The sequence below is a fragment of the Oncorhynchus mykiss genome, chromosome 14 (assembly GCF_013265735.2).
Source record: "Oncorhynchus mykiss isolate Arlee chromosome 14, USDA_OmykA_1.1, whole genome shotgun sequence".
Lineage (NCBI taxonomy): Eukaryota > Metazoa > Chordata > Actinopteri > Salmoniformes > Salmonidae > Oncorhynchus > Oncorhynchus mykiss.
Genome location: NC_048578.1, coordinates 19,500,028 through 19,515,332, shown reverse-complemented (window position 1 = coordinate 19,515,332; position 15,305 = coordinate 19,500,028).

Sequence of the window (15,305 nt, the reverse complement as noted above, 5' to 3'; positions counted from 1 at the left end):
ATCTGTGCATAGACATACTGTGTATATCACACACCCAAAATGCAATTAGGTAGAAATATTAAGATTAAGCCTTCCCGACAGTAGTCTTGTAATCCCAAATGCATAGTCCACATGGGCTGTTGGCTCAGGTGTGGTTAATTCTGGGCTAACTGACTCAGCAAGCAGCCAATGAGGCCACACATGAGTTCCCTGTAGCCATCTGCTGGCCAGTACAACTCCAATTAAGAGACACCACACTGCAGCCTTTATATGTTACACTGTACCATGTTTGGCCATGGTACAAGATCTCAAATGATGGGCAGTTGAAAATCATGGACAAGAGTGGAAAATTAGAGTTGTGGTCACCTCTGGGTGTATGGCTCTTGTTGTGTGCAGATTGAGTTTGATCTTGGGATTGCCTGACTCAATCAGACCTGTCGTATTCTCTGGGTGATGACGTACTGAGATGCTGGCTTCCACTTTCTCTGATTGTTCTTCTCTCCTGTCCAATACAAATGACTGTGGATGTTGATGGATTGTGTGTCTTCTGTATTGAAGATGCTCACAGTGTGTGGATCCTGTAGGCTGGTCTATGATGATGCTTATATGGTGGCAAGACAATGGGTTACATATGTGTGTCCCATAAGGCAATAAACCGCTCTACAGTGCCTTGCAAAAGTATTCATCCCCTTTGGCATTTTATAGTATTGTCCAAATCGGTGGAATGAAATATTTTAAAAAAAACTTGTTTCAAAAAATGATTTAAAAAAAGACAAGTACATTTGTGTGTGCGCATGTATTCACCCCCTTTGCTATGAAGCCCCCAAATAAGATCTGGTGCAACCAATTAGTCACATCAGTCACATCATTTGTTAAATTAGTTAAATAAAGTCCACCTGTGTGCAATCTACGTGTCACATGATCTGTCACATGATCTCATTATATATACACCTGTTTCTGAAAGGCCCCAGAGTCTGCAACACCACCAAGCAAGTGGCACAATGAAGACCAAGGATCTCTCCAAACAGGTGAGGGACAAAGTTGTGGAGAAGTACAGAAAAATATCCAAAACCTTCAACATCCCACGGAGCACCATTAAATCCATTACTAAAAAATGGAAGAATATGGCAATGCAACAAACCTGCCAAGAGAGGGCCACCCACCAAAATTCACAGACCAGGCAAAGAGGGCATTAATCAGAGAGGCAACAAAGAGACCAAAGATAACCCTGAAGGAGCTGCAAAGCTCCACAGTGGAGATTGGAGTATCTGTCCATAGGACCCGTACATTCCACAGAGCTGTGCTTTACGGAATAGTGGCCAGAAAAAAAGCCATTGCTTAAAGAAAAAAATAAGCAAACACATTTCGTGTTCGCCAAAAGGCATGTGGGAGACTCCCCAAAAATATGGAATAAGGTACTCTGGTCAGATTAAACTAAATTGAGATTTTTGGCCATCAAAGAAATGCTGTGTCTGGAGCAAACCCAACACCTCTCATCACCCCGAGAACACCATCATGGTGGTGGCAGCATCATGCTGTGGGGATGTGTTTCATCAGCAGGGACTGGGAAACTGGTCAGAATTGAAGGAATGATGGATGGCGCTAAATACAGGGAAATTCTTGAGCGAAACCTGATTCAGTCTTCCAGAGATTTGAGACTGGGATGTAGGTTCACCTTCAAACAGGGCAATGACCCTAAGCATACTCCTAAAAAACACTCAAGTGGTTTAAGGGGAAACATTTAAATGTCTTGGAATGGCCTAGTCAAAGCCCAGACCTCAATCCAATTTAGAATCTGGTATGACTTAAAGATTGCTGTACACCAGCGGAACCCATCCAACTTGATGTGCCAAGCTTATAGAGACATACCCCAAGAGACTTGCTGCTGTAATTGCTGCAAAAGGTGGCTCTACAAAGTATTGACTTTGGGGGGGTGAATAGTTATGCATGCTCAAGTTTTCCGTTTTTTTTGTCTTATTTCTTGCTTGTTTCACAACAAAACATATTTTGCATCTTCAAAGTGGTAGGCATGTTGTGTAAATCAAATGATACAAACCCCCCAAAATCTATTTTAATTCTAGGTTGTAAGGCAACAAAATAGGAAAAATGCCAAGGGGGTTGAATACTTTTGCAAGCCACTGTACATTCTCAGTCTACCTCCGGTGTGATGTTTGATCTCCCCACGGTACTGGGGATGAAGGTGTACTTCCAATCCTGATGAGCTATATCCCCAGGGGAGTGTGAACACCCTGGGACAAACACTTCCTCACAACATGTTGTGTCAGTGATATGTGACTAGGCATAAAAGCACAGTAGAAAAGATTATTTGTAGCAAAAAGACCCTCACGCAACTGAATTTTACAAGGTATACCACAGAAGCACCTACCATGACTATCTGCCCCCTTGTGGTAATTAAACGTCCCCTATGTGAGTTGTTCCTAGGGCCAGTCCTAGTTGGGAAAAAAAGTAACTTCATTTTCCATTTTATTATCCCAAAATATACGGTTAAATGCTATGATCAAACATTTTCACATTTTCAGAAGTGGAAATATTTATTCTGATTCATGGGCATGTCGCCTATTTTCTCAAGCTTTATCTCAAAGGAAAGCAGTGACTTAAACCAGCCACATAGTTTGCCTAACGTCTGATAACAGTCCAGTGTTAATCACCGGCAGGCAGCTCGGTATGGAAAAGCATCCACAGCCACTGCACGGAAATTAATAGAAAGATCTATTGGTCTCAGCTGTGCTACCCAGCATATAAGCTCCTCATCAGCATGTGCATAACAGAAAATCCTCTCGGGGCAGTTTTTACACAGCTTTGACACAAAATGTCTGCCTTCCCTCATTCTAGCAGGTGTGGAGATGGTTTTTTAAATGTATTTTTTATTTGACCTTTATTTAACTAGGCAAGTCAGTTAAGAACAAATTCTCATTTTCAATGACGGCCTAGGAACAGTGGGTTAACTGCCTGTTCAGGGGCAGAACGACAGATTTGTACCTTGTCAGCTCGGGGGTTCCGGTTACTAGTCCAACGCTCTAACCACTAGGCTACCCTGCCGCCCCCAGGGTAAGCCCAAAGCAAGAAAAAAACAAATTTCTAAAGGGTCTCGAAATAATCTTAAATATTTTTTTGCATGTATGTATGCAGTATATGGCATGCTTAGCACATCCATGCTTTAACCAATAAGTAATGTATGAATGTAGCCATTGTTTTGTTGTATTAATTGCATGCCTCCTCCTAGAATACTATCTACTGTCTAGTTGGAGGGGGTCGCACACATTGACAGCCATACTGTCTAAAATTATTGTCAGACCCCATTTACAAGATAAGAATTGTCATAGTAGACATAGGCTGTCCCTCAAGGCCATGTTTTCCAAGCTATGATCGTCACATGCTCTGTCAGTGCAAATACAACCATGGCTAAGAGAATGTTCAAACTGTCACATTACATTTAGGGTAGGAGTGACATAACGCAAGTGGCTATTTTAGGAACAGCTTAAGGTATGATCCAAAAGCTAAAGTGATCATAAAAAAAAGAAAGGAACAGGAAAAAGAAAGGTACAGCCATGAAAAGAATCCCCTGATAAGGGCGGAAAAGAAAATAATATCAGTCCAATTGTATATTTCCCTAAACTACCCCAGTGAGCCAGACAATTGCGAAGCTAATTTTCCATATATTCCTACGTCCGCGTTTGCTTGTTTAATAGCATTTCTCATGGGTACTGGCATGATTGAATCTGTATCTGGCTCTGGCATAACTAAGATTGGTATATGCAGTCTTTCTAAAACGCCTGTGTGTGTTCTGAAGCCAAATGCCTTGCTTGCAGCCCCTTACTCAAATGGCTGTCTGGATGCAGAGCCAAATCTCTTCATTAGATGCTAATGAGCAATTACTCAGCCAAGAGTGGTCTTTGCATATATCAAACTGGAAGCACACAGAAATGTGACTCCAGGATTGAGTAGAGTCATTTTCATTTCACCACCATACATACCCCTAGTAAATAAACTGACTAAGGCAACTCATGCGTGTCCTCTGTTTAAAAGATTTCCATGCACCTATAATTTGGATTGCTAGGCTTAAATGGTTTGTCAGAAGAAATTAAGCAAAAAGTTGTACATATAGTTAAAATCCTCAGTTTTTCACAATTCTTTATATTTAATCCTAGTAAAAATTCCCTGTCTTAGGTCAGTAAGGATCACCACTTTATTTTAAGATTGTGAAATGTCAGAATAATAGTAGAGAAAGTGATTTATTTCATATTTTATTTCTTTCATCACATTCCCAGTGGGTCAGAAGTTTACATGCTACGAAATACTAATTGAGTGTATTTCTTTTACATTTTTTGGGTCAACTTGGGTCAAATGTTTCAGGTAGCCTTCCACAAGCTTCCCACAATAAGTTGGGTGAATTGTGGCCCATTCCTCCTGACAGAGCTGGTGTAACAGAGTCAGGTTTGTAGGCCTCCTTGCTCAAACATGCTTTTTGAGTTCTGCTCACAAATTTGCTATAGGATTGAGGTCGAGGCTTTGTGATGGCCACTCCAATACCTTGACTTTGTTGTCCTTAAGGCATTATGCCACAACTTTGGAAGTATGCTTGGGGTCATTGTCCATTTGGAAGACCCATTTGCAACCAAGCTTTAACTTCCTGTCTGATGTCTTAAGATGTTGCTTCAATATATCCACATCATTTTCCTCCCTCGTGATGCCATCTATTTTGTGAAGTGCACCAGTCCCTCCTGCAGCAAAGCATCCCACAACATGATGCTGCCACCCACGTGTTTCACGGTTGGGATGTGTTCTTCGGCTTGCAAGCCTCCCCCTTTTCCTCCTAACATAACGATGGTCATTATGGCCAACCAGTTCTATTTTTGTTTCATCAGACCAGAGGACATTTCTCCAAAAAGTACAATCTTTGGCCACATGTGCAGTTGCAAACCGTAGTCCGGCTTTTTTATGGCAGTTTTGTAGCAGTGGCTTCTTCCCTGGGGCGGCAGGGTAGCCTAGTGGTTAGAGCGTTCGGCTAGTAACCGGAAGGTTGCAAGTTCAAATCCCCGAGCTGACAAGGTACAAATCTGTCGTTCTGCCCCTGAACAGGCAGTTAACTCACTGTTCCTAGGCCGTCATTGAAAATAAGAATTTGTCCTTAACTGACTTGCCTAGTTAAATAAAGGTAAAAAAAAAAAAAAAAATTCCTTGCTGAGCGGCCTTTCAGGTTATGTCGATATAGGACTCTGTGGATATAGATACTTTTGTACCGGTTTCCTCCAGCATCTTCACAAGGTCCTTTGCTGCTGTCTAGGAGACAGAACGTGTCTTCTTCCTGAGCGGTATGACGGCTCCGTGGTCCCATGGTGTTTATAATTGTGTACTATTGTTTGTACAGATGAACGTGGTACCTTCAGGCGTTTGGAAATTGCTCCCAAGGATGAACCAAACTTGTGGAGGTCTACAATTGTTTTTCTGAGGTTTTGGCTGATTTCTTTTGCTTTTCCCATGATGTCAAGCAAAGAGGCACTGAGTTTGAAGATAGGCATTGAAATACATCCACAGGACACCTCCAATGCACTCACATGATGTCAATTAGCCTATCAGAAGCTTCTAAATCCATGTCATACTTTTCTGTAATTTTCCAAGCTGTTTAAAGGCACATTAAACTTAGTGTATGTAAACTTCTGACCCTCTGGAATGGTGATACAGTCAATTATAAGTGAAATAACCTGTCTGCAAACATTTGTTGGAAAATTCACAAAGTAGATGTCCTAACCGACTTGCAAAAACTCTAGTTTGTTAACAAGAAATTTCTGGAGTGGTTGTTATACAAGTTTTAATGACTCCAACCTAAGTCTGTGTAAACTTCCGGCTTCAACTGTAAATCAGTATTCCCTCAGGGTATTTTGCGATGATGATGAAATAAATTAGCTGCTAAGACCCTGTGTGAAAACCATTGTACAATATGTAAATCTCCAACTTTTAGAACTTGCAATTTATTCCCTCTGTGTAAAATATTCCCCAAAGTTACGTTGTTATTTAAATGTGCTTTATCAATGTAATCACATGGCATCTGTTGGTTGAATTTTCTAAAAATTCATCAACATACAGTTTGGCACATTGTAACTTAGATTTTGACCACAACATTTTCAACATTAATGTTTCTTCACAAATGAATCAATATCAACCCAAATTGTATGTTGATCTGATATTGTGTGGCCTGGAGGGTTAATTACATTGCAATACAAGCACAACAGCTATTCCAGGCAAGATTTGAATCAAAACATTTAATTAAATTCAGCAACAGTACTTTGTTGTGTTTTTGGAAATAAGACAAAGGACAGTAAGCGCTGAAAGGCTGGAATAACATTGGCACCACATGATGGCTTATACAAATCTCATCCTGCTAAGACTGGTTCAACCGTGTATTTAATGATGATGAGTAACAATTTGGCCCCTCTGCCCAGAAACCAACACCAGTGGTATCAAGTTGATCTGTCAAAACTTACCTGATAGTTTCACTTCAGCAGTAATAAATTCATGAACTTCTTTGAGGAAAAGATCATGATCATTAGAAAGCAAATTACAGACTTCTCTTTAAATCTGCGTATTCCTCCAAAGCTCAGTTGTCCTGAGTGTGCACAACTCTGCCAGGACCTAGGATCAAGGGAGACCCTCAAGTGTTTTAGTACTACATCTCTTGACACAATGATGCAAATAATCATGGCCTCTAAACCTTCAAGCTGCATACTGGACCCTATTCCAACTAAACTACTGAAAGAGCTGCTTCCTGTGCTTGGCCCTCCTATGTTGAACATAATAAATGGCTGTCTATCCTCCGGATGTGTACCAAACTCACTAAAAGTGGCAGTAATAAAGCCTCTCTTGAAAAAGCCAAACCTTGACCCAGAAAATATAAAAAACTATTAGCCTATATCGAATCTTTCATTCCTCTCTAGAATGTTTGAAAAAGCTGTTGTGCAGCAACTCACTGCCTTCCTGAAGACAAACAATGTATATGAAATGCTTCAGTCTGGTTTTAGACCCCATCATAGCACTGAGACTGCACTTGTAAAGGTGGTAAATTACCTTTTAATGGCGTCAGACCGAGGCTCTGCATATGTCCTCGTGCTCTTAGACCTTAGTGCTGCTTTCGATGCCATCGATCACCACATTCTTTTGGAGAGATTGGAAACCCAAATTGGTCAACACGGACAAGTTTTGGCCTGGTTGAGATCTTTTCTGTCGGAAAGATATCAATTTGTCTCTGTGTGTTCCTCAAGGTTCCGTTTTAGGACCACTATTGTTTTCACTATATATTTTACCTCTTGGGGATGTAATTCGAAAACATAATGTTAACTTTCACTGCTATGCAGATGACACACAGCTGTATATTTCAATGAAACATGGTGAAGTCCCAAAATTGCCCTCGCTAGAAGCCTGTGTTTCATACATAAGGAAGTGGATGGCTGCAAACGTTCTACTTTTAAACTCGGACAAAACAGAGATGCTTGTTCTAGGTCCCAAGAAACAAAGAGATCTTCTGTTGAATCTGACAATTAATCTTGATGGTTGTGCAGTCGTCTCAAATAAAACTGTGAAGGACCTCGGCGTTACTCTTGACCCTGATCTCTCTTTTGACGAACATATCAAGACTGTTTCAAGGACAGCTTTTTTCCATCTAAGTATCATTGCAAAAATCATAAACGTTCTGTCCAAAAATTATGCAGAAAAATTCATTCATGCTTTTGTCACTTCTAGGTTAGACTACTGCAATGCTCTACTTTCCGGCTACCCGGATAAAGCACTAAATAAACTTCAGTTAGTGGTAAATACGGCTGCTAGAATCCTGACTAGAACCAAAAAATGTGATCATATTACTCCAGTGCTAGCCTCGCTACACTGGCTTCCTGTTAAGGCAAGGGCTGATTTCAAGGTTTTACTGCTAACCTACAAAGCATTACATGGGCTTGCTCCTACCTATCTTTCCAATTTGGTCCTGCCGTACATACAGTAAAATGCAAATGAATTACTTAAAAATCATACAATGTGATTTTCTGGATTTTTTTAGATTCCGTCTCTCACAGTTGAAGTGTACCTATGATAAAAAAAATGACTGATGATAGCCTGCGGCTATGGAACCCTGACCTGTTCACCGGACGTGCTACCTGTCCCAGAACTGCTGTTTTCAACTCTCTAGAGACAGCAGGAGCAGTAGAGATACTCTGAATGATCGGCTATGAAAAGCCAATTGACATTTACTCCTGAGGTGCTAACTTGTTGCACCCTCGACAACTACTGTGATTATTATTATTTGACCATGCATTTATGAACATTTGAACATCTTGACCATGTTCCCGGCACAGCCAGAAGAGGACTGGTCACCCCTCATAGCCTGGTTCATCTCTAGGTTTCTTCCTAGGTTCTGGCCTTTCTAGGGAGTTTTTCCTAGCCACCGTGCCTCTACACCTGCATTGCTTGCTGTTTCGGGTTTTAGGCTGGGTTTCTGTACAGCACTTTGATATATCAGCTGATGTAAGAAGGGCTATATAAATACATTTTATTTGATTTTCCTCTCCTTACACTATTCAAACTAAATGCATGCATAAACACAACCCGGTCTGGGCAAAGAAGCATCAAACTGGTCTAGTTGATACCACTGTGATACCCCCAGAACTATTGTTTTGAGTTGGTGCAACAAGTACACTATTTTGTATTTTCACAAGAATTATACACTACATCACCAGAAGTATGTGGACACCTGCTCGTCGAACATCTCATTCCAAAATCATGGGATTTAATATGGAATTGGACCTCCCGTCACTGCTACAACAGCCCTCTTCTGGGAAGGCTTTCCACTAGATGTTGGAACACTGCTGCGGGGACTTGCTTCCATTCAGCCACAAGAGCATTAGTGAGGTTGGGAACTGATTTGGGGCGATTATGCCTGGCTCGCAGTCGGCGTACCAATTCATCCCAAAGTTGTTCAATGGGTTTTAGGTCAAGGCTCTGTGCAGGCCAGTCAAATTCTTCCACACCGATCTCAACAAACAATTTCTGCATGGACCTCGCTTTGTGCACATTGTCATGCTGAAACAGGAAAGGGCCTTCCCCAAACTGTTGCCACAAAATTGGAAGCACAGAATCGTCTAGAATGTTATTGTATGCTGTAGCCTTAAGATTGCCCTTCACTGGAGCTAAGGGGCCTTGGACGAACCATGAAAACATCCCCATGCTGTGGGGAAGCTCTATCCTCACAATTCAGCTTTGTGAACTGAAGTTTATGTATGTTGTTAAAACTCAATTCTTCTCTTATTCATCACTCATAAATTCAGATTTCTATACTCAAATAGGCATCAACACTCCACATTCCCACATCCATATCTGCTAGCATTTCCTATAAATTCATTCATTCATGATTCGTAATCCATTAATTTATAATGCATTAATAACCAGAGCTGAGCAAATTGTCCTGTCAAAGCTTGTTGAATGGCATGCTTTTCTATTGAGTAGCTAGTCACAATAGTCCCTCACCACTGCCATGGGTCTTAGAAGCATGTGTCATGACGTTGGCCTGGGGGGAAGGTTTATGACAGTCATAAATACCTTTTCCCCCCCTTTTCCTCTCTCTACCCTACTGAGGTTACATTTGCAAAACCCTTGGTTAACATAGAGATTCTGGGAACATCAGAAGGTGGGGGGAAATTAACTATATTCTGGTAATGCAACCAATTGAACATATGCGGTGGTACTTAATGAATATGATGTCAGTTCGGTTGTCATCTTTTGTATTGCTGATTCAAATTGTTAGCCAGGGTTCGTGCAGATAACCAAGAATTTACAACTTTCAGATGAGACTGAATTAAGATGATGATTAATATTGACTGCTAATATTACTAGGTTTTTAAGAGGTTGTTCGGAAGATAACAGCTCTATAAATATTATTTTGTGGTGCCCGACTCTCTAGTTAATTACATTTACATGATTAGCTCAATCAGGTAATAATAAATAATTCAATTATTTTATAGAATAGCATGTCATATCACTTAATCCGGCATAGCCCAAAAAAATACGGGCAACAGGCTAACATCTGTGACAGGCACTTGTTTTGGATTTTCAAAGGGAGGTCTAATAAAATGATAACATTAACTAACCATGTCTGGGTGTTTCTTCACTGATTTATTCATTAGCTGTGTCCTTTGAAATATACCAGAGACCATTAGATTGTCCCTCCTTCGTGGAATGCTCCATGGTTTCCCCTAGGTACAGATCTCGGATCAGCTTCCCCTCCCTGAGCCTAACCTTAATCATTAGAGGGGAAAATGCTAAACTCACCCAAGATCATATATGTACAGTATGTACAGGAAAATAGAACAAAGTGTTTGGAGATGTACAGTCTGGGGGATTGTAGTACTCTGGGAAGAGCCTGAATCTCAGCTGTCCTAACAACATGGTGACTTGGTGACTATGGTGAATGTTAGAACATTCAAACGTATTTCTCAGTGCTAGCCTGACACTCATTTGTCACATTGGACTAAAGCATATTGAAGTGCCATTACCAAATATTTTTTTACAAGGAATGTTGTGATATTTAAGCTTTTAATCTGAGCCTTTTGATAAGATCATTCAGGGACTTTGAGTGAAGCACAGGGATGTGCTTTCTGAAGGAATGAGTAGTGAAGCAACCTTACAACACCTAGCGATCTCGTCAAGATTTTTGGACCTCTTGGCATAATGGTTAAGGTGTGACTGACAGTTGCAAGGACCCCAGTTTGTGTTCCGGTCGGGCACTTCTCCAGGATACTATGTTCTTTCCTAAATCCTGGAAAACCGGGGATTTTATTTTGCATGTCCAGACATTCAGTTTCACATCTACAGGTTGCGTATAGCCAACTAATGTTGCTTCATTTGTTTTTTGAAACCAGGTTTGCAGTTCAAATTAAATCTAAATCAAATGTTTCCCCCAGTCTGCGGATCACATCCCATTTTGGATACATCTGTTGGCATGGCGGTGGAAAGAACACAAAGGTTTTTGAAATGAGAGGACAGACGAGGAGATAGATGAGCAGGATTAGAGGGCTCTAGGAAGGCATTTACGCCAAATACAGGCCCATCTACTGAATTAATGGTCTGAAACAGATGGAAGTGGATGGATAGATGGGTCACAATGACGCTGTATCCCCATATCGCCAGCTGTTCGGCCCCATAATGAGTTATGATGAATAGAGATGCAGCAAAAGTTGAAGTTCACACATCGAGTCGGATGCCAGATCAGCATTTGGGGCCCGAGCGGGGAGGGTAAGTACTCTTTACATAATAATATCTAGAGCAAAATGACTGAGACTGACATCATTTAGATACTCTGCCAAACGACTCACTTACTTCAATGTGTTACTTAGAAACATTAAGCACCATCAGTGACATCAAAGCTTAATGTACACTATATCAATGGGTGTTGAATCAACTGACCGGCCCCTATCAGGATGGATATTTGGCCATATTAGGGAACTGCTGTTTTGGAGTCCCACACCAAAGCTGCTGACTGCTGGCTGGGGATATCAAGGACGTCATCGGAGAGTCAAGAAAACATGCAGTAAAACAGACAATGTATCTTCTAAGTGTTTCTTTGTGAGTGTGACACTTAAGTACACTCTCAGAAATGAAGGTGCTATCTAGAACCAAAAAGGGGTTTTCGACTTTCCCCATAGGAGAACTCTTTGAAGAACCCCTTTCGATTTTAGGTTCAACCCTTTTGCTTCCATGTAGAACAGAGGGTCACTACATGGAACCCAAAAGGGTTTTCCTATGGGGACACCCGCAGAACCCTTTTGGAAGTGTAGGATCGGAGTCCTCGCCATCTGAACCCTCACCCCGTCATTGTTTCCCTTTTAGCAGGGGCTGCTATCTGAACTGTACAAAGTGGCATATATAGTGCATTCGGAAAGTATTCAGACCCCTTGACTTTTTCAGGATTTTATTATTCTAAAGTGTACAACAAAAAAAAGATCCTCATCAATCTACACATAATACCCCATAATAACGAAGCAAAAACAGGTTTTAAGAAATGTTTGCAAATGTTTGAAAAATAAAAAAACGGAAATATCGCATTTACATAAGTATTCAGACCCTTTACGCAGTGATTTCTTGAAGCATCTTTGGTATCGAATACAGCCTTCAGCCTTCTTGGGTATGATGCTACAAGCTTGGCACACCTGAATTTGAGGAGTTTCTCTCATTCTTCTCTGCAGATCCTCTCAAGCTCTGTCAGGTTGGATGGGGAGCGTCGCTGCACAGCTATTTCAGCCGGGCTCTGGCTGGGCCACTCAAGGACGTTCAGAGACTTGTTCCGAAGTCACTCCTGCGTTGTATTGTCTGTGTGCTAAGGGTCGATGTCCTGTTGAAAGATAAATCTTCGCCCCAGTCTGAGATTTTGAGCACTCTAGAGCAGGTTTTCATCAAGGATCTCTCTGTACTTTGCTCCGTTCATCTTTCCATTGATCCTACCTAGTCTCCCAGTCCCTGACACTGAAAACATCCCCACAGCATGATGCTGCCACCACCATGCCTCACCGTAGGGATGGTGCCAGGTGTTCTCACGCTTGGCATTCAGGCCAAAGAGTTCAATCTGGGTTTTTACCACAGGTCGACTCCAATAAAGTTGCAGAAACATCTCAAGGATGATCAATGGAAACAGGATGCGCCTGACCTCAATTTCAAGTCTCATAGCAAAGGGTCTGAATACGTATGTAAATATGCAATTTCTGTTTAATACATTTGCCAAAAAAAATTAAAACCTGTTTTTCGCTTTTTCATTATGGGGTATTGTGTGTAGATTGATGAGAAACCTTTTGAATATACTGTAACATTATCGGAGTGAAAGTTGACCCCTCCCCAAAAGGGACTATATTTTGGTGTTCTTCAATGTGAGTGTGACGCAATAAAGATGTTAACAAGTGCGCATGCTCACCTCCTGATGTTTCCCTGCAGCAAGGTAGCAGTGACGTGATCTGGGTGACACGGTGTCTTGAGTTCGCCGCCTCCATGGGGTTTCATCCATGAAAGCGACACCTATTGACGTTAGACCTTCACTCTGGTTCACTGCATTCGACACATGCAGAAATTGTGTTTCTTTTGATAGTGGTGTACTTTTATGGAGTCAACTTGTGTCACATCTTTATATTGTAGGTGTACATTTGTTTTTGTCAAGTTGTGTGGACAGTGTCACCACTTGGCTTGCCACATCTCATATTGCTTGCCGGTTGTTTGAACACAGCAAATATAGCATATGCTTTTGGAGTTTTTCCTGCTTGATTTGTATATACTAAGATTGCCCTCATGGTTTTGATTTGATTTTAGGATCCCCATTAGCCAATGGCGACAGCTAGTTTAACTGGGGTCTTGACACATAACAAAAAAGACATTACAGAAAAAATACTTTACAACTTACATATATTTAAAAACATTAACTTGGTGTGTGTGCATCTATCAGTTACACACACGTCAGTATATACACATAACAAGCAGGTCACATGGGGAGAGGCGTTGGCCATGAGGTGTTGCTTTATTTGTTTTTGAAACCGGGTTTGCTGTTCACTTGCGCTATATAAAGTGGAAGGGAGTTCCATACACTCATGGCTCTGTATAATCCTGTACGTTTTCTTGAATTTGTTCTGGATCTGGGGACTGTGAAAAGACCCCTGGTGGCATGTCTGATTGGGTAAGTGTGTGTGTCAGTGCTGTATGCTAACAATTTGGAATTTCCAACACATGAATGGTTCTTTTAAAAACAAGAAGTGACACAGTCCGTCTCTCCTCAACTCTTAGCCAAGAGAGAATGGCATGCATAGTATTAACATTATCCCTCTGATTAAAATGAAGAGCAAGACGTGGCTTTGTTCTGAGACAGCTGCATATTATCTACGTCTTTCTTTGCAGCATTTAACCATATGACTGGACAATAATCAAGATAAGATAAAACTAGAGCCTGCAGGACTTTGTGGAGTGTGGTGTCAAAAAATCAGAGCATCTCTTTATTATGGACAGACCTCCCCCCATTTGTACAACCATTGAATCTATAAGTTTTGACCATGACAGATCGACAATCTAAGGTAACACCAAGTAATTTAGTCTCCTCAACTTGTTCAACAGCCACACCATTCATTACCAGATTCAGCTGAGGTCTAGAAAATTATTTGTACCAAATAAAATAATTTTAGTTTGAGAGATGTTCAGGACCAGTTTATTACAAATCAAATCAAATGTTATTGGTCACATACACGTGGGTGTAGCATTTTTTTTGTGTGTTTCTAGCAGTGCAGTAATATCTAACAAGTAATAACGAACAATTTCACAACAATACAAACAATACACACAAATCTAAAGTAAAGGAATGGAATTAAGAATATATAAACATTTGGACGAGCAATGTCAGAGCGGCATAGACTAAGATAGTAGAATATAATAGAATACAGTATATACATATGAGATGAGTAATGCAAAATATGTAAACATTAAAGTGACTACTGTTCCATTATTAAAGTGGCCAGTGATTTCAAGTCTATGTACAATATATAGGGCAGCAGCCTCTAATGTGCTAGTGATGGCAATTTAACAGTCTGATGGCCTTGAGATAGAAGCTGTTTTTCAGTCTCTCGGCCCCAGCTTTGATGGGAGGTGGAGGTGCGAAGTGGAGGTGTTTCCTACCTTCACCACCTGGGGCCGGCCCATCAGGAAGTCCAGAGACCAGATGCACAGGGTGAGGTTCAGACCCAGGGCCTCGAGCTTAATGATGAGCTTGGAGGGTACTATGGTGTTGAATGCTGAGCTGTAGTCAATAAACAGTATTCTTACATAGGTATTCCTCTTGTCCAGATGGGATAGAGCAGTAGGCATTGCAATGGCAGTTGCATTGTCTGTGGATCTATTGGGGCGGTAAGCAAGTTGAAGTGGGTCTAGGGTGTCAGGTAAAGTAGAGGTGATATGATCCTTGACTAGCCTCTCAAAGCACTTCATGATGACAGAAGTGAGTGCTATGGGGTGATAGTCATTTTGTTCAGTTACCTTAGATTTCTTGAAGCATGTGGGGACAGCAGACTGGGATAAGGAGAGATTGAATATGTCCATAAACACTGGCCACTCATTCCAAAACAGACTGCATCCCTTGTTAAGGGTTTCAGTGACTTCATTAACTCTGGTTGCTGATGAGTATATGGTTGAATCATCAGCATACATAGACACATATGCTTTGTTTAATGCCAGTGGCAAGTCATTGGTAAAAACAGAAAAGAGTAGACGGCCTAGAGAGCTGCCCTGCGGTAAACCACACTTTACAT